This window comes from Scyliorhinus torazame, chromosome 3 (genome assembly GCF_047496885.1).
Source record: "Scyliorhinus torazame isolate Kashiwa2021f chromosome 3, sScyTor2.1, whole genome shotgun sequence".
NCBI classification, from domain to species: domain Eukaryota; kingdom Metazoa; phylum Chordata; class Chondrichthyes; order Carcharhiniformes; family Scyliorhinidae; genus Scyliorhinus; species Scyliorhinus torazame.
Genome location: NC_092709.1, coordinates 135,789,364 through 135,814,420, shown reverse-complemented (window position 1 = coordinate 135,814,420; position 25,057 = coordinate 135,789,364). Strand labels below are relative to the sequence as shown.

The 25,057-nt window shown below is 47.4% G+C and overlaps 1 protein-coding gene across 1 annotated transcript in view; it reads left to right on the top strand.

Moving 5' to 3' along the window:
* prkg2 (protein kinase cGMP-dependent 2) overlaps positions 1 to 25,057 on the top strand; it is a 187,100-nt gene that overhangs the window by 3,582 nt on the left and 158,461 nt on the right. Inside the window, exon 3 of the mRNA XM_072496242.1 lies at positions 10,637 to 10,858. The gene's annotated coding sequence lies outside the window, so the exon portion shown is untranslated. The remainder of the gene's footprint in view (positions 1 to 10,636; positions 10,859 to 25,057) is intronic.

Here is a 25,057-nt window from a genome sequence, read left to right as displayed (position 1 = left end):
ACCATTTACATCTGGGGGGATTACAAGCTGACGGTGAACTCGGCAGCGAAACAGTATCCCGTACCCAAAATCGAAGATCTATACGTGAAACTGTTGGAAGTAAAACGTTGACTAAGTTCAACATGAACCATACCTCCCAGCAGCTGGAGCTGGGCGATGCCTCGAGGGAATATGTGACAAAAAGACCCATAATTGATTGTACCAGTACACATGCACCGTAGAAACAGAGCGTGCCTAGCACTAGTAGCTTGAACAGTACAGCATCAGTATATCGTATGGAAGATGGTCCTGAGGCGGAGTAGAAAGTTATGCGGGCATGGTAGCACAAGTGGATAGTGCCAGGATCCCAGGTTTGACTCCCTGCTGGGTCACTGTCTGTGCGGAGTCTGCACGTTCTCCCCGTGTCTGCGTGGGTTTTCTCCGGGTGCTCCAGTTTCCTCCCACAGTCCAAAGACGTGCAGGTTAGGTGGATTGGCCATGATAAATTGCCCTGAGTGACCAAAAAGGTTAGGAGGGATTATTGGGTTACGGGGATAGGGTGGAAGTGAGGGCTTAAATGGGTCGGTGCAGACTCGATGGATTGAATGGCCTCCTTCTGCACTGTATGTTCTATGTTCTATGCTTGTCCTTTGGAGTTTTATCAGCGTGTGCTTTATTACAAAGAACCATGGAAAGTTTTCTGTACAGCTTTCTGGGTGTCAACGATGTTAGCTCCACTACATGTATCATTAAAGAAACGCCAGAGACGGGTCTGGAAGGCTCCACAAAAAGAGACATTTAACCCGGTCAAGCAGTTGTTACAATTGCCGTGTTTCCTGGTGCACTTCGACCCCACCAAGAAGTTAATACTAACATCTGATGCATCCCCATATGGCTTGGGGCAGTTTTATTCCACAGAATGGACGAGAGGTCAGAGTGACCTGTAGGACATGCATCAAGAACCCTTACAGATGAACAGAAAAACTTCACAAATCAAGAGAGGGCCTAGCTGTCATCTGTGGCATTAAAAAGTTCCACCAATATCTATACTGGGGACATTTCACTTTAGTGCAGACCACAAGCTACTCTTGGGGTTGTTTAATAAGATGATTACACCAATAGTTTCAGCCTGGATACAGTGTTGGGCATTGTTCTTGTCAGCCTTTTTAATTATTAAAGGGTTGAAAGGTTGTGAGCAACGGGCAGGAAAATGGAGTTGCGGTCGAGATTAGATCAGCCACGATCGTATTGAATGGCGGAGCAGGTTCAAGAGGCTGAATTGCCTAATCCTGCTCTTAGTTCTTATGATTACACCATTGAGCATCATCCAAGAGTGCAAATAGCCAATGCGGATGCCCTGAACCATTTTCCAGAGATGGTTGCACTCCCCAACACTACCAGAATAGATAAGAATGGCCATGAATTTTCTAGACACTTTGCCAAATTTGTCAACGATGTTAGGTATCATATAGATTAAGTATGGGACAAACAGAGACCCAATGTTGTCGAAGGTAAAACAGATGATATTGTGTGGATGGCAGAATGAGAGAGCATTAGAGGAAATGAAGCCTTACCAGATGAGAAAAGAGGAGCCTAGCTGTGAGGATGGTATTGTCCTCTGGAATCAAGAGTGGTCGTCGCCGGGCTAGGGAGAGAATTATTAGAGGAAGAGTTACATAGTGTCCATTCGGGCATGTCTAAAATGAAGATGCTAGCGAGAAGCTACTTGTGGTGGCCTGGCATCGATGCTGTAATTGAAAGAGTGGTAAAGCACTGAGGTCAGTGCCAATTTCAGCAGAGGTTACCTGCCGCAGCTCCACTCCATCCATGGGAATAGCCTGGTCGACCATGGTTTAAGGTCCACGTCGACTTTGTGGGATTGTTTGTGACATGATGTTTTTGTTGTTAATGAACACCCATTCAAAGTGGATGGGGGTGTTTGGGATGAGACCCATAACTGCTTATGCCACAGTTGAGAAGTTGTGCCAGAGTTTCGCAATCCACAGGATACCAGAGGTCTTTGTTTTGGACAATGGAACGGCTCTTAATGGTGCCAAGTTTCAGAAGTTTATGACTTCTAACAGAATAAAATGTATCAGAACCACACCGTACAATCCTTCGTCCGGACTGCAGACTTTCAAGGCTGGCTTGAAGAAGCAACCACCCGCATCTTTAAACACCAAGTTGATTAGGTTCCTGCTATCGCATAGGATCAGCTCGCATACGACAACTGAAGTCTCTCCAGCTGAGCTGATGATGGGTCATCGATTGAGGACCAGGTCAAGTCAGGTGTTCCCAAACATAGCGAGGAGGGTGGAGACAAACCAGAAGAACCAGAAGAGGAACAGTGATTTGTTTAAAAGTGCAAGAGTATTCGAGAGAGGGTCCAGTGTTTATGAAGAATTTTGGTAACGGACCAAATTGGGTTCCAGGATTTGTCGTCTGGCCACGACCGGGCTGGTGTCCTATGAGGTTAAAGTGCAGGACAAGATTTTATTTTTAATTTTTTAGAAAATATTTTATTGAAGCATTTGTAATTTTCACAATTTAACATATTGACATTTCTAAAAAATACAACCGCACGGGTTGTTATTGATAATATGGAAAGATGTGTCATTTGAAACATGGAAGTCTGGCAATATCTGGTCTGAGAGAAACATGAGAGGATACAGGGAAATATCCCACAAAGGGTTAACAGCAGCTGCCAGGGAAGGATTGTAAAATGCAGATATCCTTGGTCAAGCAGGCTTAGCAAACAAGACAAACAGGATTTTGAATGAAGCCAAAAACAATGGCTCACACCTTCATTGAAAGTATCTATCTTAGTAAGCATCTGGAAAAGCATGGATGAGGTGCAATTGAATTTGGTGACGATTCTAGGTGTGGAAATTTGCTAAACCAGGTAAATTAAAGAGAACTGGAGACTATCAGTCTACGAGAAACATAATTCAAAGCCAAAATCAAAGTCAAAATTATGAGCTGAGGACACAATTGGAAAATAAAACTAGAATAAAATAGAAATGACAGGAATTAAAAGTAACACTTCTTGAAGTCAAAGCATTTTGAAAATCACAAAGGAAACAATGTAATCAGATCTATGAGATGAAGTCATGTCAAAATGAATACTTAGTTGGATTAGAAAGTTTAGATCAAAGATACTTTTTACAATCAAAGTGAAAAATGTTACTTTACAATAACGTCATAAAAACTTAATAACTGTTAGAAAGAGAATATAAACCTAGAGACCAGGGCAGGAACTACCAGAATGAGAAGCAGAACTCAGAGGGAGAGAGAGAGAAGCAGAGAAGGAACAAGCAGCTAGAGTCAGATTACAGTCAGCTTGGCCATGGGAAATGGACAGGGCAGAGCAGTCGAGCTGAAACAGCTAATACATCTAAGGAAGACTAGAATTTAAAGAGGAGCCAGAGTCAGCTCAGGGTCAGCTCAGAGATAGCCAGCAGAGCTAGCTCTCACAGCTCGGTACATGGGAAAGATAGGACACAGCAACTGAGTTAACCAGCGAATACATCTAAAGAAGACCAGACTTTAAAGACGATTGATTGTCAAGTTGGGCCTGAAGGTCCCTTCAACCAACCAGAAGGATCCAGAAGCAAGATCTTGTTACCTCTCCGTAAAGAAAGTATTTGCAGCTTTTAAAAGAAAAAAATATAGTAATAAAATAACTTAATTTAACCTGAAATAGTGGTTATTCCAAAGTCTACTTTACTTACTTAGCAATGCAGGACCCAGGATCGATGCTACTAAGTGGTAAGTAGATGAAATCTTCGGTGAAGGTATGGGTTGTACCGAGGGATAACTTGAAAACATAGTTTGACCTGACTAGCACCCACTGAAGCCTGTATCGGAGTCGGGGAGTGAGAATCCCTGTTCACCATTTAGAATGTCGGCCCTTTTTGGTATAGGGGGACTTCTAAGAATAGTGGTGAGTTTTCAAAAACAGGGTCGACGCACAAAATACCCCCTAAAATAAAAACAAACAATAGACCACGTATCCCACTTCTCCCGCCCTATCCCCAATTACCCGTATACTAAATTCCCTGAGCTTATTCAACATTACCATGCCTCCTATTTTCCTCCCCCCCCCCCCCCATTTTTCCCTTTCCCCCCCTACTGCTCACATTCAGTTTTTGTTGAAGAAATCGATGAACGGCTGCCAACACCGGGCGAATCCCTGTATTGATCCTCTTAGAGCGAACTTGATTTTCTCCAGACTGAGAAACTCTACCATATCGCTGACCCACACTCCTGATTTTGGGGGCTCCGAGTCCCCCCATCTCAGCAAAATCTGTCTTTGGGCCACCAGGGAGGAGAAGGCCAGAATATCTGCTTCCCTCCCCGCCCTTTGCCCCGGATCTTCCGACACCCCAAATATTGCTAACTCTGGACTCGGAGTTACCCTACCTTCCAGGATTTCCGACATAACATCTGCAAACCCCTGCCAGAATTCCCTCAGTTTTGGACATGCCCAAAACATATGAACATGGTTTGCCGGGCTACCCCCACACCGCCCACATCTGTCCTCCACCTCCTGGAAGAACCGACTCATCCGAGCTACCGTCCTGTGGGCCCTGTGGACTACCTTGAACTGAATCAAGCTAAGTCTAGCACAGGACGAGGATGCATTTACCCTTCTCAAGGCTTTTTTCCACAGTTCAGTTTCCAGATCCCCTCATAGCTCCTCTTCCCACTTCCTCTTCATCTCTCTGATAGGGGCCCCTTGCCACTCTTACAATTCCCTGTATATGTCCGAAACCTTCCCACCTCCAACCCCTGTTTTTGACAGCACTTTATCCTGTAGTCCCCTCAGGGGGAGGCGAGGAAAACTTGGGACCTGTCTCTGTACAAAGTCCCGCACTTGAAGGTACTGAAACCTGTTCCCACCCGGCAAATCAAACTCCTCCTCTAATGAATAGATCCCCAAACCTCTCAATCCCTGCCCGCTGCCATACCTTAAAGCCCCCAACCAGCCACCCCGGGACAAACCGGTGATTGTCACAGATCGGTGACCACATTGACGCCTCCTCCAGTCTCATATGCTGCCTCCATTGCACCCACACCCTCCGGGCTGCCACCACCACAGGACCTGTGGATACTGAGCCGGCAAGAACGGCAGGGGCGCCGTCAGTAAAGCCTTCAGACTCATACCTTTGCAGGTGCTGCCTCCACCCGCTCCCAGACCGACCCCTCCCCCACTACCCACTTCCTGACCATCGATATGTTGGCGGCCCAGTAATAGTTAATAAAGTTCGGGAGAGCCAATCCCCCTTCCTCGCAGGCCCGTTCCAGGTGTGTCCTTTTTACTCTCGGGGTTTTATCCGCCCATATAAACCTCGATATCGCCACATTCATACTTCTAAAAAAAGCCTTTGGGACAAAAATCGGGACACTGAAAAAAGAAAAGCAGTCTCAGAAGGACAGTCATCTTCACCGTCTGAACCTTCCCCGCCAGCGTCAGTGGGAGCATGTCCCATCTGCAAAAATCCCTTCTCATTTGATCCACTGCTTTGCCCAAATTCAGCTTGTGAAGCTGCCCCCAATCCTTGGCCACTTGAATCCCCAGATACCTAAAACTCTTCCCAACCACTTTAAAAGGTAGCTCCTTCAGCCTCTTTTCCTGCCCCCATGCCTGAATCACAAACATCTCGCTTTTCCCCCTATTTAACTTGTAGCCTGAAAATCACCCAAATTCTCCAAATACCTCCATGATTTCGGTCATCCCCTCACCGGGTCCATGATATAAAGCAACAAATCGTCCGCATAGAGAGAGACCCTGTGCTCCATCCCCCCTCTCACTATACCATTCCAGGTATTCGCTGCTCTCAGGGCCATTGCTAGGGGTTCTATGGCCATGGCAAACAGTAATGGGGAGAGCGGGCATCCCTGCCTTGTCCCCCGACAAGACTAAAGTGTTCTGACCAAACTTGGTTAGTTCTTACATTTGCCACTGGGGCCTGGTACAGTAGCCAGACCCACTCCACAAATCCCTGCCCAAACCCAAACCTGCCTAAAATACCCCATAGATACTTCCACTCCACTCGGTTGAACGCCTTCTCCGCGTCCATGGCAACTACCACCTCAGCCTCGCTGGCATCATAATTACATTAAGAAGCCGTCTAATGTTAGATGTCAAGTGCCTGCCCTTTACAAATCCTGTTTGATCCTCCTCAATTATCTCCGGGACACAATCCTCTATTGGAATGGCCAGGATCTTAGCCAATAATTTGGCATCTACATTCAGGAGGGAAATTGGCCTGTACGATCCACAGTTCTCCGGATCCTTGTCACGCTTCAGGATGAGAGAAATTGATGCCTGTGATAACGTTGGGGGTGTACTCCCAGCTCCTTGGACTCGTTGAAAGCCTTAACCGAGAGCGGCCCAGAAACCCAGAGAACTTCTTATAAAATTCCACTGGGAATCTATCCTGGGGCTTTACCCGATTGCATCCCCCCCAGTCCCTCTATCACCTCCCCAAGCCCAATCGGGCCTCCCAGGGCCTCCACCAGCTCCTCATTTACCTTTGGGTACTCTAGCCTCCCCAGGAATTGATTCATGCCCTCCCCAACCAGGTGTTCCGACTCGTATAGCTGACCCCCGGGTCCGTCACCATCTTCCGTCTCAAATCCTTTATTTTCCCTATTTCTCTCACTGCCTTGGACAAGATTTTAAAGAAGCATGTGGACCACTTTGCTCACCCAAGAGCCAGTGCAATGACCTGATCTAATTGTGTCAGCAGTAAGTGTTGTGGATTGCCTGAGGAGTGAACTATCGGATTAGCCAGTAACAGGCCAGAGTGTTATATCCCAGGGGATCTTATATAAACATAAAATTATGAAGTGAATAGTTAAGATAGAAGCAGGGAGGTTGTTTCCACTGGTGGGTGAAACTAGAACTAGGGGGCATAGCCTCAAAGGATGGGCAGATTTAGGACTGAGCTGAGTAGGAACTTCTTCACCCAAAGGGTTATAAATGTGTGGAATTCCCTGTACGGCGAAGCAGTTGAGGTGACCTCGTTGAATGCTTTTAAGGCAAAGATAGATAGATTTTTGAACAGAAAAGGAATTAAGAGTTATGGTGAGTGGGCGGGTAAGTGGAGCTGAGTCCACAAAAAGACTCACCTGAGGAAGGAGCTGCGCTCCGAAAGCTAGTAATTCAAAACAAACCTGTTGGACTGGTTGGACTACCTGGTGTTGTAAGACGTCTTACTGTGTCCACCCCAGTCCAACGCCGGCATCTCCACATCACAAAAAGATCAGCCACGATCTTATTGAATGGCGGAGCAGGCACGAGGGGCCAGGTGGCCTACTCCTGCTCCTAGTTCTTATGAAACAGTAAAAACGGAGGAAGGTGAACCATCGACATAAGGAGTGAATCCTTGTGAAATAAGGCCAACAATAATAATAATCTTTATTGTCACAAGTAGGCTTACATTAACACTGCAATGAAGTTACTGTGAAAAGCCCCTAGTCACCACATTCCGGCGCCTGTTTGGGTACATAGAGGGAGAATTCAGAATGCCTAAATGACCTCACAGCAGATCTTTCGAGACTTGGGGGAGGAAACGGGAGCACCTGGAGGAAACCCACGCAGATACAAGGAGAACGTGCAGTCTTCGCACAGACAATGACCTAAGCCGGGAATTGAACCGGGGACCAGGCACTGTGAAGCAATAGTGCTACCCACTGTGCTACCGTGCCGCCCTGTCCTCCCTCAAGGATGGTAGGAATGAAGGAGCCTTTGAAATTGCCAAACAGATCTGGGGCGGGATTCTCCGACCCTCCGCGCCGAAATCGTGCTCGGCGCGGGGGGAAGAATTACTCAAAATAGGCTCCCATGCCGACACGCGGTTCTACGGTGACCGGAGAATAGCCGTCAGTTGCATGCGCGCGATTGACGCGACGCCGGTCGGGGGCCATTGAAAGCGGCCCCTGCGGCGATTCTCCGCGATCGACGTGCTGAGTTCCCGCCGGATCCCGGCGGTGTGGTTCACCTGTGGTCACACCCGGCGGGACTTCGCCATTCTGGCTGCAGGGGCTGTCCTGGTGGAGGGGGGGGGCAGGGAGATCCGACTCTGGGGGGGGGGGGGGCTGCCACGGTGGCCAGGCCTGCAATTGGTGGCTATCGATCGGCGGGCTTGCTCATTCCGGGGGGGGGGAGCCTATTTTCCTCCTCGCCGGGCCCCTGTAGGGCTGCGCCATATTGCGCGGACCAGCGGCCAGCCGCCATGCGCATGCGCGGCCATGCGGGCGTAACTGCAGGGCCCCGCCGGCAGCCGGAGCTGCGGGATTCACATCGGTCCTGCTAGCCCCCTTTGGAGACGGAGAATCACCCCGCACTCTCTGGGAAAAATTTCGGAGTGATTCCCACCAGTTTTCCGGCGGGCGGGGGACTTAGTCCCCAGAAGGGAGAATCTTGCCCCTGATATTCTTACAGCTTGTGTGGACGAAAGCAGGGCTGGATGAGCGAACTGATCACAGCACCATGGTTCAGGAGGCCATTCAAGAGGGAGCAAAAATAAATGTAGTTGTAGTCGAGGACAGTATAGTTCGGGGATAGCCCCTGTAGGGCTGCGCCATATTGCGCGGACCCGCGGCCAGCTGCCATGCGCATGCGCGGCCATGCGGGCGTAACTGCAGGGCCCCGCCGGCAACCGGAGCTAAAATAAAAAGCAGATCCACAAAGGTAATCATCTCTGGATTGCTACCTGAGCTGTGAGCAAATTGGCGTAGGGTAAATAAGATCAAAGAGTTGACTACATGGCACAAAGACTGGTGTGAGAGAAATGGGTTCTGACTCATGGGGCACTGGCACCGGTTCTGGGGAAAGTGGGAGCTGAACTGCTGGGTTAGTCTTTACCTAAACTGTGCTGGGACCAGTGTACTGATGAATTATGTAAATAGGCCTATAGAAAGGTCCTTAAACCCAGTAATGGGAGGGAGGGACAGAATGTTGAGGAGGAAGGACAAAGTATTAGTGCAAGGTTGCAATACCAGACAATGGTAAGCAGAGTGTGACAGGAAGGAACAGAGCTTACAAACATAACGGTGCACCTGCAAGTAAGGTGAGAGCAGGGAAAATGGTACAAAGACAGACTAATAATAATAATAATCTTTATTATTGACACAAGTAGGCTTACATTCACACTGCAATGAAGTTACTGTGAAAATCCCCGATATGATATGATAGTCTTCACAGGGTCATGATTGTAAAGTGACCACAGCTGGGATTGAATATTCAAAGACAGGAAGTAAGGCAAAGGAGGTGGCATGGCTCTGTTAATAAAGGATGGAATCAGTACAGTAGTGAAAAATGATCTCAGTTTGGAAAATCAAGATGCAGAATAAGTTTGGGTGGAGAGAAAAAACAACAAAGAAAATAACTCATTGGCAGGAGTAGTACATAGGCCACCTGAAAGTAGCAAAACTGTAGGACTAAACTCCAGAAATATTGGGGGCTTGTAAGGAAGGTACTGCAATAATCATGTGTGATTTTAATCTTCATAAAGATTAGACAAATTGAATTGCCAAAGGAAGGCCTAGAGGATGGGTTCATAAAGTGAATTTGGGGCAGTTTCTTAAAATAATATGTTCTAGAACCAACCAGGAAACAGAGTATTTTACATCAGACAATATTGAAATGAGAGATGGCTAATTAATAATAGAATTTCACATTCAGTTTGAAGGTGAAAAGTGTGGGTCTGAAACTCGAGTTTTAAGCTTAAAGAAAGGCCATGAAAACAGAGTTGGCTAAAGTCGACATGGAAAATAGGTTAAAAGATAAGGCAGTAGAGTAACAATGGCAGACAGGAAATAGTTCCTAACGCTGAACTGAAATATATATATTCCATTGAGAATGAAGGATTCTATATGAGGGATGTGCCAAACGTGACTGACTACTGAAGTTATTGATTGAAACAAATTTGAAAGAAAAAGGTTTGGATGAACTTCTAAGACAGGGTTGGAGGCAAATTGTTGATATGGACATTGAAAAGGGTTGGGGTTAGAACAGATCCCTCAGGAAGCCTGTTTCCTCCAGCTGTTTTTCACATCACCCGTCTATCTCGGAGTAATAGTTTGATGACATCAATAACCCACGGAGATGGGACTCTTTAGATTTTGACAAGGAGAGCAGTGTGCCAGGCCATGTCGTATGCTGTAGTGAGATTGAGAAAGGAAGTGCCTGTCTTGTGATCACCAGTGGCTCCCCAGAGATAACTATGTGTGAGATTCCTTGACACGGCTAGATAGCTTGTTTTTTCGGGTTCACAGACAGACAACAGTTCAGCCATTTTTAAAGGTCTTTGCCCAGCTTTTAAATTATTTAGAAATAGTCAGGAGGATATCGTACATATTTTATAGCATTATATATTGTGAAGTCTTGGTCCTCTCACATGCCATTCACATTCACTCTGGACAATTCTTTTGTTTTGGTACAATCATTACCACTCCCTTTGCCTTTTGAGACATCTACTGTCATTTATTTTCTCCCACCCCAACCTTACCACAGACATCCCTTTTCTTCACCCCCCCCCCCCCTTCCCACTTTCATTTGAACAAAACCTATTACGTTTCTATCTCCCTTCAGTTCTGAAGACAGGTCCTAGAGCTGAAAAATTAATCCTGTTCGCTCTCTCTACAGATGCTGCCAAACCTGCTACATATTTCCAGCATCTTCTGGTTTGATTCCCGGCTTGAGTCACTGTCTGTGCGGAGTCTACACGTTCTCCCCGTGTCTGCTTGGGTTTCCTCCGGATGCTCTGGTTTCCTCCCACAAATCCTGAAGACGTGCTTGTTAGGTGAATTGGACATCCGAATTCTCCCTCTGTGTACCCGAACAAGTGGCGACTTGGGGCTTTTCACAGTAAGTTCATTGCAGTGTTAATGTAAGCCTACTAAATTATAGTAGTTAGACCTTATAATGTAATCCTACTTTTGACACTAATAAAGATTATTATTATAATATGATTTTTTAAAAAATGTGAAATGAAAAATGAAATGAAAATCGCTTATTGTCACAAGTCTGCTTCAAATGAAGTTACTGTGAAAAGCCCCTAGCCGCCACATTCCGGTGCCTGTTCGGGGAGGCTGGTATGGTAATTGAACTGTGCTGCTGGCCTGCCTTGGTCTGCTTTCAAAGCCAGCGATTTAGCCCTGTGCTAAACCAGCCCCTGTGGCAACTAGCTCGGACATTTTCACAATAGATTCCCGGTGACCTATAAAGGAAGCTTACACAGTGAACACGGAATAAAGGCTATCAGTAATGTAGGGAAGAGTGAGCTTTTTGTAGTACAGTCAGGAGACCAGGAAAGGGGGATAGACGATCTACCGCTGAGGAGGGCGGAAAGGAGCTTTCAGTACCTGGGGATCCAAATAGCTAGGAGTTGGGGGGCCCTACATAAACTTAATCTGACGAGGCTGGTGGAGCAGATGGAGGAGGACTTCAAACGATGGGACATGTTGCCGCTCTCGTAGCGGGTAGAGTGCAGTCGGTCAAAATGGTGGTCCTCCCGAGGTTACTTTTTGTGTTCCAGTGCTTTCCAATTGTAATCACCAAGGCCTTTTTTAAGAGGATAGGCAGGAGTATTACGGGTTTTGTGTGGGGCGAATAAGACCCCGAGGGTAAGGAGAGGGTTTCTGGAGCGCAGTAGGGTCTGAGGAGGGTTGGCGCTGCTGAATCTGGGTGGCTACTACTGGGCAGCAAATGTGGCGATGATCCGTAAGTGGGTGATGGAGGGAGAAGGGGCGGCATGGAAGAGGTTGGAGATGGCGTCCTGCAAGGAAACGAGCCTGGGGGCGCTAGTGACGGCACCGCTGCCGCTCACGCCGACAAGGTACACCACGAGTCCGGTGGTGGAGGCAACGCTAAAGGTCTGGGGCCAGTGGAGATGGCGCAGGGTGCGACGGGAGCCTCGGTGTGGTCCCTGATCAGGGGTAACCATCGGTTTGTCCCAGGGAGGATGGACGGGGGGTTTCAGAGCTGGTATCGGGCAGGGATTAGAAGAATGGGGACCTGTTCATTGATGGGACGTTTGCGAGCTTAGGGGCACTGGAGGAGAAGTTTGGGCTACCCTCGGGAAATGCTTTCAGATACATGCAGGTGAGGGCGTTTGTGAGGTGACAGGTGAAGGAATTCCCGTTGCTCCCGGCACAGGAGATTCAAGACAGGGTAATCTCGGGTGTATGGGTCAGAGAGGGCAAGGTGTCGGCGATATACCAGGAGATGAAGGAGGGGGAGGCGTTGGTAGAGGAGCTGAAGGGTAAATGGGAGGAGGAGCTGGGGGAGGAGATTGAGAAGGGGCTATGGGCTGATGCCCTAAGTAGGGTTAATTCCTCTTCTTCGTGTGCCAGGCTTAGCCTGATACAATTTAAGGTGGTTCATAGAGCGCACATGACGGGGGCGAGGCTGAGTAGGTTCTTTGGGGTAGAGGACAGATGTGGGAGGTGCTCAGGAAGTCCGGCAAACCATGTCCATATGTTTTGGTCATGCCCGGCACTGGAGGGGTTCTGGAGTGGAGTGGCGGGAACAGTATCTAAGGTGGCGAAAGTCCGGGTCAAGCCAAGCTGGGGGCTAGCACTATTTGGAGTAGTGGACGAGCCGGGAGTGCAGGAGGCGAAAGAGGCCGGCATTCTGGCCTTTGCATCCCTAGTAGCCCGGCGAAGGTTCTTTCTAATGTGGAAGGAAGCGAAGCCCCCCAGCGTGGAGGCCTGGATAAATGATATGGCAGGGTTTATCAAGTTGGAGAGGATAAAGTTTGCCTTGAGAGGGTCTGCGCAGGGGTTCTACAGGCGGTGGCAACTGTTCCTAGGCTATCTCGCGGAGCGTTAGATGAAGGTCGGTCAGCAGCAGCAGCAACCCGGGGGGGGGGAGGGGGGGAAGTCTTGCGTGGGGGGGGTGGGAGGGGGAAGGGGGGTCTGTCTGGGGGGTATTTGAGCAAGAAAATACATGAAGGATCTGGAAAACTGACATGTACGGGAGGAATCCAATGTACAAAGCTCTGTAACATATCGTTTTACCATGCTCATGTCTTGCTATGTGCGCTTTCTTTCTTTTTGTTACGGGGGTGGGGGGGGGGGGGGTTGTTTGTAAGGGTGAAAAATTGTGTCAAAATTCTTAATAAATATATATTTAAAAAAAAATAAAGACTATCAGGTCACAGGTTAGAACAATGGTGGGGAAATGGCGTCACTATTCCTGGGAGAAAAATCTTTTGAAATAAGTAAACATTATCTGGGCTAAAATCAGGATGGGGCTATTACAGTAGAATAACAATGCATTGTCCAATGTCATACATGAAGAAGTCACTTGGTTATAAGTGCTTAATGAAGGGTCATGACGTGGAGATGCCGGCGTTGGACTGGGGTGAGCACAGTAAGAAGTCTTACAACACCAGGTTAAAGTCCAACAGGTTTGTTTCGAATCACTAGCTTTCGGAGCACAGCTCCTTCCTCACCCGATGAAGGAGCTGTGCTCCGAAAGCTAGTGATTAGAAACAAACCTGATGGCTTTTAACCTGGTGTTGTAAGACTTCTTAATGAAGGGTGTAAGAATCACCGCTAGTAATTTTCTGTCTGACTCCCTGTTGTGGGAAACCCTGGTCAGTGAACCGCATATATTGAAAAACCGCAACACGCCTTTGTGTCTAAGACTTTCCATTGCTTATGACTCCCCACAATCGGAATGGAGAAATTATTCCCAATGCTTGCATAGAAGTGGGTGGAAATTAGTTTTTTTTTTTAACTTCCAATGGCAAAATGTCGTTCTTACAGGGCTGTAATGGTAGGACAGTTTCAGCAGACCTGTCATGAGGGGGAACTGCAGCAAGTCTATTTCGCCCAACCTTCTCCAGGGGAGATGGACAGCACCCAACACCATCCCCAGTGTCCTGATAGGAGCGGTGCTCAGGCCCATCGACTCTTCATCATCAACCACCTCAACACATCCAGCAACTGTTCTGCCATCAATGCGGCCTCTGATAGAATTACATTGGAAAGATTTAACAAAGTAGCAAACGCAAGCACCACGAATGTTTCGAAGTTGCTCGCAGTTTTTTGGAACACCGTGGCACAAATGAAATGAAACAAGCGCCGAAGGTATTTCTGGACGCCTTTCAGATCTGGAACCGTTCCATGAAGTGTTCCTGCTGGAAGCGGATTCAGAGGTCCGGTTAGTCAGGACGGCTCGATGAAGCCTTTCATTGTGATGGATCAGTCCTGGTACCTTTCTTGCCGCCAACAAGTGTGAGCAGGGCACGTTGCTGAACAGTTTGCAGCTCAGGCTGATCACAAGAGTCGGTGTGCATGTTTAGGGCGGGGCGCTGCTGCTTGCCAGAGGGCTGGAGTTCCGAGCTTTGCACCGTGCAGGCAGTCCCCAGCAGAGGAGCACAGTCCCCAGGAGGGAGCACAGCGATTCGCACTGTGTGTGTGTGTGACCCGAGTTACTGTTCTGTTGTCGAGCATTCGGGATAAAGGGAAATCATCTGTACTGGGTAAGAAGCATCTGTCACTGCAGGATAATACTCTGTTGTAAGCTAAGCACCTCTTTAACTCTCTTTGGGTGCAATACACTCCTGGATTGGCACCTCTATGCGACGTGCAATTTTCCTATCGGCTGAAATATTGAATAAATTGTCCTTCAAGGCAGACTCTTCCACATGGGGTAAGACGCAGTTAAGATGTATTCTCTTGCAAAACCGCCGTTAGATTAAGATACTACAATCTTAGGGGAGAATGATCACTCTGTATCACGAATGGCATAATGCTGTGTATGAGGTAAGAAACACGCTTCAATGTAAATACAGCACTTCTGTAAAAGATAAAGTAGCTTCAGAAAGGAAAGTATCCCGTTTTCGTATGAATGATGAAGGAATACTATTCTGGGAGAATGAATTATTTTTTACAAGCAGTCATTTGAGGCAGAGACTCTGGCAAATCTTATTAGAAAAGAGGACTGTATAAATATTTGAAATAAGATAACGTGTAATATGTGTAAAAGGAGCGTGGGAATAGGGTTAGCAAACGGCCCTAGTTGCAGACAGCAACTGCAGAGGTGCAGTGGGTCAACTATTTTGCTTCATGCGAGCAGGAGGCCACTCTGTCCCTCCATGATTTGATAGTAACTTCAAATCTGCATCCAACCTATACCCCAATAACTTACCACCCCCTTGCTTATCAATCTATCCATTCTACATTAAACATATTTAAAGGCTCTGCTTCCACCACCTTTTTTTAGGAGAAGAGTTTCAATGACTCACAACCCTCTAAGAGGAAAAAGATTGCCTCATCTCCATTCTAAATGGGCATCCCCTTATCTTTAAACAGTGATCCCTAGTTTTAGATTCTCCCACAAGAGGAAACATCCTGTCCACATCCACCTTCTAACCTCCAGTGGATACAAGCCTTGCTTGTCCAATATTTCCTCATAGGATAATTCACCCATCTCAGGTATTAGTCTGCTAAACTTCCTCTGAACTGCTTGCAATGCACTTACATCCTGTACGGACATTTGTTTAATTATGCGCAGTGTAGAATTGTGAATAAAAATGGCTGCAAATGGGTTAAAGCACACGTTCCTGTATGAGACAACAACGTGGCGTGCACATTCCTGTCAAGAGAAAATACACTAATCCCTGAGGCAAACTCTTGTGAGGATAAGATCCCAATCTTCGGAATGGGACACTTCAGTAAATGTTATTCTTATGAAAAGCGTTCTGGGTGGTCTATTACTTGTTTCATTTGTCATTTTCTGAATGGCATTTGGCTAAGATTACATCCAGTCCCAGCAATTATCTTTGTTAGGCATTTTGGTAAGATTTCTCAAGTTGAGATATCACAGTATTTTAAGGTCGTCGATTAGCCGTTGTCATTGTCTGAGCCCAGTGCTTGAGCTATTTGTAGCCCACTGACAGCTTCAAAGAAATTTGTTAGAATTTATTGCAGTGAATATGAAAGTAGTTTATTTTATTAAAGCAAATTACTGCGGATGCTGGAATACGAAACAAAAACAGAAAATGCTGGACAATCTCAGCAGGTGTGACAGCATCTGTGGAGGGAGAAGGGAACTAACGTTCGAGTCTGGATGACTCTTTGTCAAAGCTAAAGAGAACATGATAGGGTCAAATTTATACTGTTGAGGGGGGGGGGGGCGCGTGGGATTGGATAGAGGGGCAACGATAGGTGGAGACTGACAAAGATGTCGTGGACAGAAAGCAAATGGAAATGTAAATGGGGGTGATTATAATAATCATTATTATCACAAGTTGGCTTACATTAACACTGCAATAAAGTTACTGTGAAAATCCCCGAGTCTCCACATTCCGGCGCCTTGTCGGTTACACAGAGGGAGAATTCAGAATGTCCAAATTACCTAACAACATGTCTTTCGGGACTTTTGGGAGGAAACCGGAGCACTTGGAGGAAACCCATGCAGGCACAGGGAGAACTTGCAGACTCCACACAGATAGTGACCCAAACCAGGAATCAAACTTGGGACCCTGGCGCTGTGAAGCAACAGTACTAGCCCACTGTGCTACCATGTCGCCCATAGTGGCACATTAAGAGATTGGAATGTGTTAATGGCAGGTAGGCATTCTAATAAAAGCAGGATCACAGGTAGGCAGCGTGTTAAAGAACAACTAGGAACAGGGAACACGTGACCAAGTGGGGTGGGGGTTTGGGGGAGGGGGCAATGGTGAGGGAAAAACAGGTCAATGGAAGAAATGAAAATAAATTGATGGAAATAAAAATGGGTGAAGGTGGAGGAGAGAGTTCACAGTTGTCAAACTCAATGTTAAGTCTGGAAGGCTGTAACCTGCCCAGTCGGAAGATGAGGTGCTGTTCCTCCAGTTTGCATTGAGCTTCGCTAGAGCATTGCAGCAGACCAAGGACGGACATGTGGATGTGAGAGCAGGATGGTGAGTTGAAATGATAAATGACAGGAAGGTCTGGGTCCTGCTTGCGGACGGACCAAAGGTGTTCTGCAAAGTGGTTACCCAGTCTGCGTTTAGTCTCTCCAATGTAAAGTGTAGGTATGTAGAGTAGGTATGTGGAGTGGTAAATTTTATGTTTTTCAAAAGTCCATCTTTTACATCTAGAGCATGAATTTGTTTGTCCAAAAATTTCTTGTTGGTGGCCGCCACCCACCGACGGGGCTTCACGTGGCCCACTCAAGGGCAACACCCACTGTAGACCCTATGGGACCACTGGCAAGGGCAGTGCCAGCAGTCGGTGCACCTGGCAGCAGGGTCGGGCGCCAGGGCCAGAGGCCCACATGGTGCCGGGCAATGACGGGGCCAGCGATGTGGAGATGGGGGGGGGGGGGTGTGGCATGTGGGGGGGGCAGAGCTCGCAGTGTCAACTTGGGCCACCATGTAGCCCATTGGACCTGGTTGGGCACGGGAATATGTACCATACTAACATGTCGGCCTTTCACCCTCTGTAGACAATGGATATTGGAATTCAAACAGCAATGGTGGCCTTTTTGCTGGTCGCCACAGTCCTGGGCAATGTCCTGCAGCTGTACCAGCTGGAGCTGCTCGAGCAGGAGGAGGAAGCTGCAGCAGTGGAGCCTGCTCCAGAGGAACAGGACGCAGCCGCCCAGGATGGAGAACCGGCCCACCAATAGGCCGAGGGGGAGGAGGTGCCAAGGAGGTGCTGCAGGAGGCCTCTTGTGTACCAGCAGTGCCCGTCATTTGAGGACCTACCGGACCAGGCATGTTGTTGAAGATTCCGCTGAGCAGGGAGATGGTGAGACATATCTGCCAGATCATGGCACACCTGGCATCGCGGGGGTATGAAGAGTCCACCCGCTCCTGGTCGCCGTCAAGGTGATGGTCGCTCTGACCTTTTGTGCCACAGGGTCCTTCCAGGCGCCGAATGGGGACCTGTCCGGGATCTCACAGACCTCGGTGCACAGATGCATCCGCGCCTTCACGGAGGCCCTATATGCCCAGTTGGCACATTTTATCCACGTCAATGAAAACCGAGCTCGCCAGGATGACCGAGCAACGGGGTGATCGACGGGATGTTCTGGAGCACAGGGAGTGGGCCATCGCTGTCTGGGACTGCACAACATCACCAATTGACTGTGCCACAACCTTCTGGGTCTGTGTCACATCAGCCAGTGACTGGGCCATCTCCCTCTGGGATTGGTCCACCTTCATCTGGGTCTGTGCCACTTTGGCCAGCACTTTGGCAATGCCATCGACATTCTCAATCATGGCTCGCTGTCACTGGGCCACGTTCAGACGTGCCGCTGCAATTTCCGGGTGGCTCTCGCACATGGCTGCCTGTGAGGCAGCAACCCTGTACTGGGTCTCAGCCAACGCCTGCACAGAATGCCCCAGGCCTTGGACATGCTGATCCATAGCTAAAGCGCTCACCACAATGTCTCCACTGCGTATGTCACCCATGTGGCATTGGCCTGGGTGATACACATGGTTAGCACCACCTCCTGCTCGGCACATTGTTGGACCCCTCCAACTGCACCGGCAGTGCTGGATGCTCGCCGACAACCCCTCATGTAGTCCCTGGCTCCGCCACTGCATCTCCACGATGGGATGTCCATTCCAAAAGCTCGAAATCCGTCTGGACGGCAGCTAGTCCCTGGGTTCGGCCTGCTCTCCGACTGACCGCCGCCTCGGGTGTTCCTACCTCCACCTGATGTACCGGATCAGATGTATGGTGCGCACCAGAGAGTGTCCCAGGAGCCTCTTCACTAAAGTGCCCAACCGAGGTAAGTGTCTCTGGGATGGTGGAGGTGTTGGAGGCAGCTGTGACAAGAAATCTGTGTCATTCCCGGACTTGAGCTTTGAGGTGTCCTGGGTCTTGGGCGAGGGCTGCCTCTGGGTTGCTCTCCTCAACGCTGCTTGGCTCACAATGGAGTCTCCAGCTGTGGCACTGGCTGGGGATGGGGGACACCGGATGGACCCGCCTCATCACCAGCAGATCCGGGGGGGGGTGGCGGGGGGGGGGGGGGGGGGAGGATTCATTTTCACAATCTTCCCTTTAAAGAACAGGCTGTATTTTCGCAGGGCCTTACAGCCAGGTTAGCAGGCAGGACCAAAAGCAAAGTTAGATAATTATATCATAGATTATCATAGAATTTACAGTGCAGAAGGAGGCCATTCGGCCCATCGAGTCTGCACCGGCTCTTGGAAAGAGCACCCTACCCAAAGTCAAAACCTCCACCCTATACCCATATCCCAGTAACCCCACCCAACACTAAGGGCAATTTTGGACACTAAGGGCAATTTATCATGGCCAATCCACCTAACCCGCACATCTTTGGACTGTGGGAGGAAACCGGAGCACCCGGAGGAAACCCACGCACACACGGGGAGGACGTGCAGACTCCGCACAGACAGTGACCCAAGCCGGAATCGAACCTGGGACCCTGGAGCTGTGAAGCAATTGTGCTATCCACAAGGCTACCGTGCTGCCCCTCGGGGCTGCTATCGAACACCTTCCTACCTCTGAGTGAGATTGCGGATGCAGGTCACTATGACAGTGCCTACCTGCGCAGCAGTGGCCTATGGTCATTCAAGCCCATTAATAGGCCTATTGAGAGAAAGGCGATGGTGCTGACCAGATTTTCCTGATGGTGGATGAGGCCCACCATGAACCAGAACCTGGCAAGTAACTGGAGGCAGCCTCCTGGCAACAGGCAGAGGTAGGGGTGGGTGAGTGCCATTGAAGCTTCCTCTCAATCATCTAAGCATGGACCATTTGAGATGTGATGGCCATTTCCTCAGCCACAAGCTATTCGATGGAAAGGTTCCCCTGTCACAAGAATGGCTGACGGTCGTGGTCGTGCATGTATTTTAATTTTTCACAATGCAAAAGAGTGCACCTCCGTTATGAGGCATCCTTACAGTTTTCCAAGTGTCTCAGCAGCGCCCATCATTCCTGGAGGAGCTGCCAGCCGGACATCGCTTTGGGCCTTTGTCATGTGAGAGTACCTTTAAGAAATGGGTGTTTATAAATGGGTGTGTATATAAATATCTGTAGTGAGAGTACCTTTAAGAAATGGGTGTTTATTATTGCAGTGATGTCAGAGAGTGGGTGGAGCTGGGCTGTCTGTCAGCTTTTTACTTTCGTTTTTGAGCAGGCTGCAAGGTGTGTTTTAGTTTTGTTTTCAGTGTTGGAGCTGAAGCCAGGCCAAGCAGGTGTGCTGCTGTTCTCTCTGCCATGAAAAGACTATCTCTTGATCATTTGGTGTATTCAGAATTATAAATGTTTTCAGTAGTGACTTTAACCTGATGTGCTTCTGATAAAGGTTTTATTTTTAAGTTGTGTGGATGTTAAAAAGGAAAGCTTAAAGGTTTACTGAGTGTTTTAGTCTTTGGGGGTTGTATTTGAATTAATGGTTGCTAAGATGTTCACTATGTTTTAAAAAGGTTAACATGAGTTCATAGAATAAACATTGTTTTGCTTTAAAAAATACTTTTCCATTTCTGCTGTACCACACCTGTAGAGTGGGCAGTGTGCTCCCCATACCACAATCTATTAAAAGTTGTATGTCAGGTGAACTCCATGATACACTTTGGGGTTCTCTAAACCCTGGCCTATAACACCTTTCTCTGGGCATCCTGTTACCCTGGCCCACTCGCCATCCATAATTGAATGTGGCTTCTAAATCCAGTTTCTTAATTGGCCGCTTCTAGCACGATCATTTTAAAAAAATAAATTTAAAGTACCCAATTATATTTTTTTCCCAATCAAGGGGCAATTTAACGTAGCCAATCCAACTAAACTGCACATCTTTGGGTTGTGGGCGTGAAACCCACGCAGACACGGGGAGAATGTGCAAACTCCACACGGACAGTGACCCAGGGCCGGGATTCGAACCCGGGTCCTCAGACCCGCAGTCCCAGTGCTAACCACTGTGCCACATGCCACCTTCTAGCACGATCATGAATGATGTCCTTCCACAACCATATTCATTTCCCAACTAGCAGCTGAGGCCAAAAACGGGATTGTAACCCAACTGGGAAAATTCAGCCCAATGTGTGTGTTGCAGCTACAAGTATGCACCCACAAAGCTTATTGGGAGATAGACATTTTACTTTTAAAAAGCAACATGAGATATGGACAACCCACCTTCACAAGATGAACTCTAGAGTGTCAGGTGACCTCATTTTGTGTTTTTTGTACAGATAGAGGCAGATGTGTCAGAACGATGCCAGCATGTTCTTTGGAGCGGGTGCAGAGGAGATTTACCAGGATGTTGCCTGGTATGGAGGGAAAATCTTATGAGGAAAGGCTGATGGACTTGAGGTTGTTTTCGTTGGAGAGAAGAAGGTTAAGAGGAGACTTAATAGAGGCATACAAAATGATCAGGGGGTTGGATAGGGTGGACAGTGAGAGCCTTCTCCCGCGGATGGAAATGGCTGGCACGAGGGGACATAGCTTTAAACTGAGGGGTAATAGATATAGGACAGAGGTCAGAGGTAGCTTCTTTACGCAAAGAGTAGTGAGGCCGTGGAATGCCCTACCTGCTACAGTAGTGAACTCGCCAACATTGAGGGCATTTAAAAGTTTATTGGATAAACATATGGATGATAATGGCATAGTGTAGGTTAGATGGCTTTTGTTTCAGTGCAACATGGTGGGCCGAAGGGCCTGTACTGCGCTGTATTGTTCTATGTTCTATGTGTTGCAGGTGTTTAGGTGGTTGGGGCTGCATGAATCAGAAGTCCCATCTATTTTTCTGCTACTGATTCCAATTTATACCACTACAATAATGGAAATCAGGCTGATGTGCCACTGTTCAAGCATTGAGCCGATATGCTTGATTCTTTCCTGCACCATGCAGCCAGTGTATGCATGTGATTCTCTTCTGTCTTGCAGAGTCCTTTACATTGTACTTAATACAGTTTAAGCTGTTGGGTTTGGTCTTCCATTTCAGTTCCATACTTTTGGGGAGGGGGAACAGTTGTAGAGTTATTTTGTTCTGGTGGCATTGGGCAAAGAAGATGGCTGTTACACTTCAATATAATTCATTTTTTCTGAAGTACTTTAGGAAGCTTCTGAGAGATGTGATATAAATGCAAGGATGGTACTCATCATGCAGATCCATTTAGAACATAGAACATAGAACAATACAGCGCAGTACAGGCCCTTCGGCCCACGATGTTGCACCGAAACAAAAGCCATCTAACCTACACTATGCCATTATCATCCATATGTTTATCCAATAAACTTTTAAATGCCCTCAATGTTGGCGAGTTCACTGCTGTAGCAGGTAGGGCATTCCACGGCCTCACTACTCTTTGCGTAAAGAAGCTACCTCTGACCTCTGTCCTATATCTATTACCCCTCAGTTTAAAGTTATGTCCCCTCGTGCCAGCCATTTCCATCCGCGGGAGAAGGCTCTCACTGTCCACCCTATCCAACCCCCTGATCATTTTGTATGCCTCTATTAAGTCTCCTCTCAACCTTCTTCTCTCCAACGAAAACAACCTCAAGTCCATCAGCCTTTCCTCATAAGATTTTCCCTCCATACCAGGCAACATCCTGGTAAATCTCCTCTGCACCCGCTCCAAAGCCTCCACGTCCTTCCTATAATGCGGTGACCAGAACTGGACGCAATACTCCAAATGCGGCCGTACCAGAGTTCTGTACAGCTGCAACATGACCGCCTGACTCCGGACTCAATCCCTCTACCAATAAAGGCCAACACTCCATAGGCCTTCTTCACAACCCTATCAACCTGGGTGGCAACTTTCAGGGATCTATGTACATGGACACCTAGATCCCTCTGCTCATCCACACTTTCAAGAACTTTACCATTAGCCAAATATTCCGCATTCCTGTTATTCCTTCCAAAGTGAATCACCTCACACTTCTCTACATTAAACTCCATTTGCCACCTCTCAGCCCAGCTCTGCAGCTTATCTATATCCCTCTGTAACCTGCTACATCCTTACACACTATCGACAACACCACCGACTTTAGTATCGTCTGCAAATTTACTCACCCACCCTTCTGCGCCTTCCTCTAGGTCATTGATAAAAATGACAAACAGCAACGGCCCCAGAACAGATCCTTGTGGTACTCCACTTGTGACTGAACTCCATTCTGAACATTTCCCATCAACCACCACCCTCTGTCTTCTTTCAGCTAGCCAATTTCTGATCCACATCTCTAAAATCTTTCCATTTTTCTTTGTTCATGGTATGTGGGCATCGCTGGCTAGGCTAGCATTTTTACTGCCCATTGTGAATTGCCCTCTAGAAGGTGGTGGTGAGCAGCCTTCTTGAACCACTGCAGTCCACTGGGTGTAGGTATACACACAGTGCTGTTAGGGAGGGAGTTCAGCATTTTGACCCAGCGACAGTGAAGGAATAGTGATATATTTCCTCATCAGGATGGTTTTTGACTTGCATGGGAACTTCCAGATGGTGGTGTTTCCCATGCATCGCTTGTTTGGCCTTTGTTCCGCAATGTGACAAATCACTATTTGTTGATGTACCATTTGTCAAAGTACTCTGTTTATTATTCTTTTGTCTACCATATACGTACTGTGTACGTTCCCTTGGCCGCAGAAAGATACTTTTCACTGTACTTCAGTACATGTGACAATAAATATTAATATCAATACATCTGCTGCCCCTGTCCTTCTCGGTAGTAGTTATCAGGTTTGGAAGAGACTGCCTCAGGAGTGAATTGCTGCAGTTGATCTTGTAAATGATAAACACTGCTGTTACTGTGCATTGGTGGTGGAGAGACTGAATGTTTGTGGATAGGATGCAAATCAAGTGGGCCACTTTGTCCTGGATGGTGTTGAACCTCTTGAGTGTCCTTGTTGAAGCTGCACTCATGCAGGCAAGTGGGGAGTATTCCATCACACTCCTGACTTGTGCCTTGTATTTGGTGGACAGTTTATTTTATTAATATGCTTACATGTGCTTATACGAGGTGCAGCCCTTGAGCTTAGCTGGAGAAAGGCTGCAGATCGGGCATCCCTGTAGCTTGGGATGACCTTGGCAGCCATCATTTGACTGCTTGGGGCCTGGAAGGCCATGGCATACTGATGGTCTTATGCATAGGTTCAGAAGCTTCCTCTTGTTATCACAGCTGCTGGAGCTGGAATGACTGACAGCGGAGCCGAGGGGTTGATGTTCACATTTGGAATGCCTTAAAATCAATTTTAATAACACTAATACTGACAACCTCAGTGTTGTCCAGGTGGAGGTCAGAATAGGGATTGAATCTGGAATCTCTCAGACCAATTAGCTTAGCAGTGCACCAAAGGCTTTTTTTATCCACTTCAGCTCTGGAAAAGCCAGAAATTGCCTTTAAATTAAAAAACAGAAAGAGCAGGCAAAACACAGCAAGTCTGGCAGCATCTATGGAGAGTAAAACAGAGTTAATATTTTGAGTCAAATATGTCTTTTTCTTGTTACGATGAGTCATATTCAACTCAAAATGTTAACTCTGTTTCTCCTCCACAGATGCTGCCAGAACTGCACTTTGTTTTTATTTCAGATTTCCAACGTCCACAGTCTTTTGCTTTTATTATTGCCTTTAAATGTCTGCGAACATGTGGTACTAAACTAATTGTAAGCGTGAGGACTATGGTTATAAATCACTTGATCTTTGCTCTTTTGGTTTGTGACGTGCTCAGAATCGAGGCGCTCTGAGGAAGAATTTGGACGGAAAGGGTGAATTAGGCTGTCCTTAAGCCTGACACTTCACAGCTGTCTTGATTTTTCTTTATATTGTAGTCATTTTTATCATAAGCCTTTGTTTGTTTGAATGGAAAGTATTTTAAAGTAGGAACCTCTAAAATTTTGAAGAGACGGAGCCAATAGCAAAGGTCAGTTTCAACATAAAATGTTCACTTGCAGAGAGAGGTTAGTTATTTACAGACCTGCTATTGCATACTCACTCTTACGTTTCAGAGAGCTACAGCCACTGTTAACGGAGCAAGAACATTAGTTGGTCCTGCAAAATTAAATCACCTGGTAAGCAATATGGGGAAAAGATGATTTCATGTTGCCCCATGGGCGGCATTGTAGCGCACTGTTGCTTTGTAGCTAGAGGGTGCCAGGTTTGATTT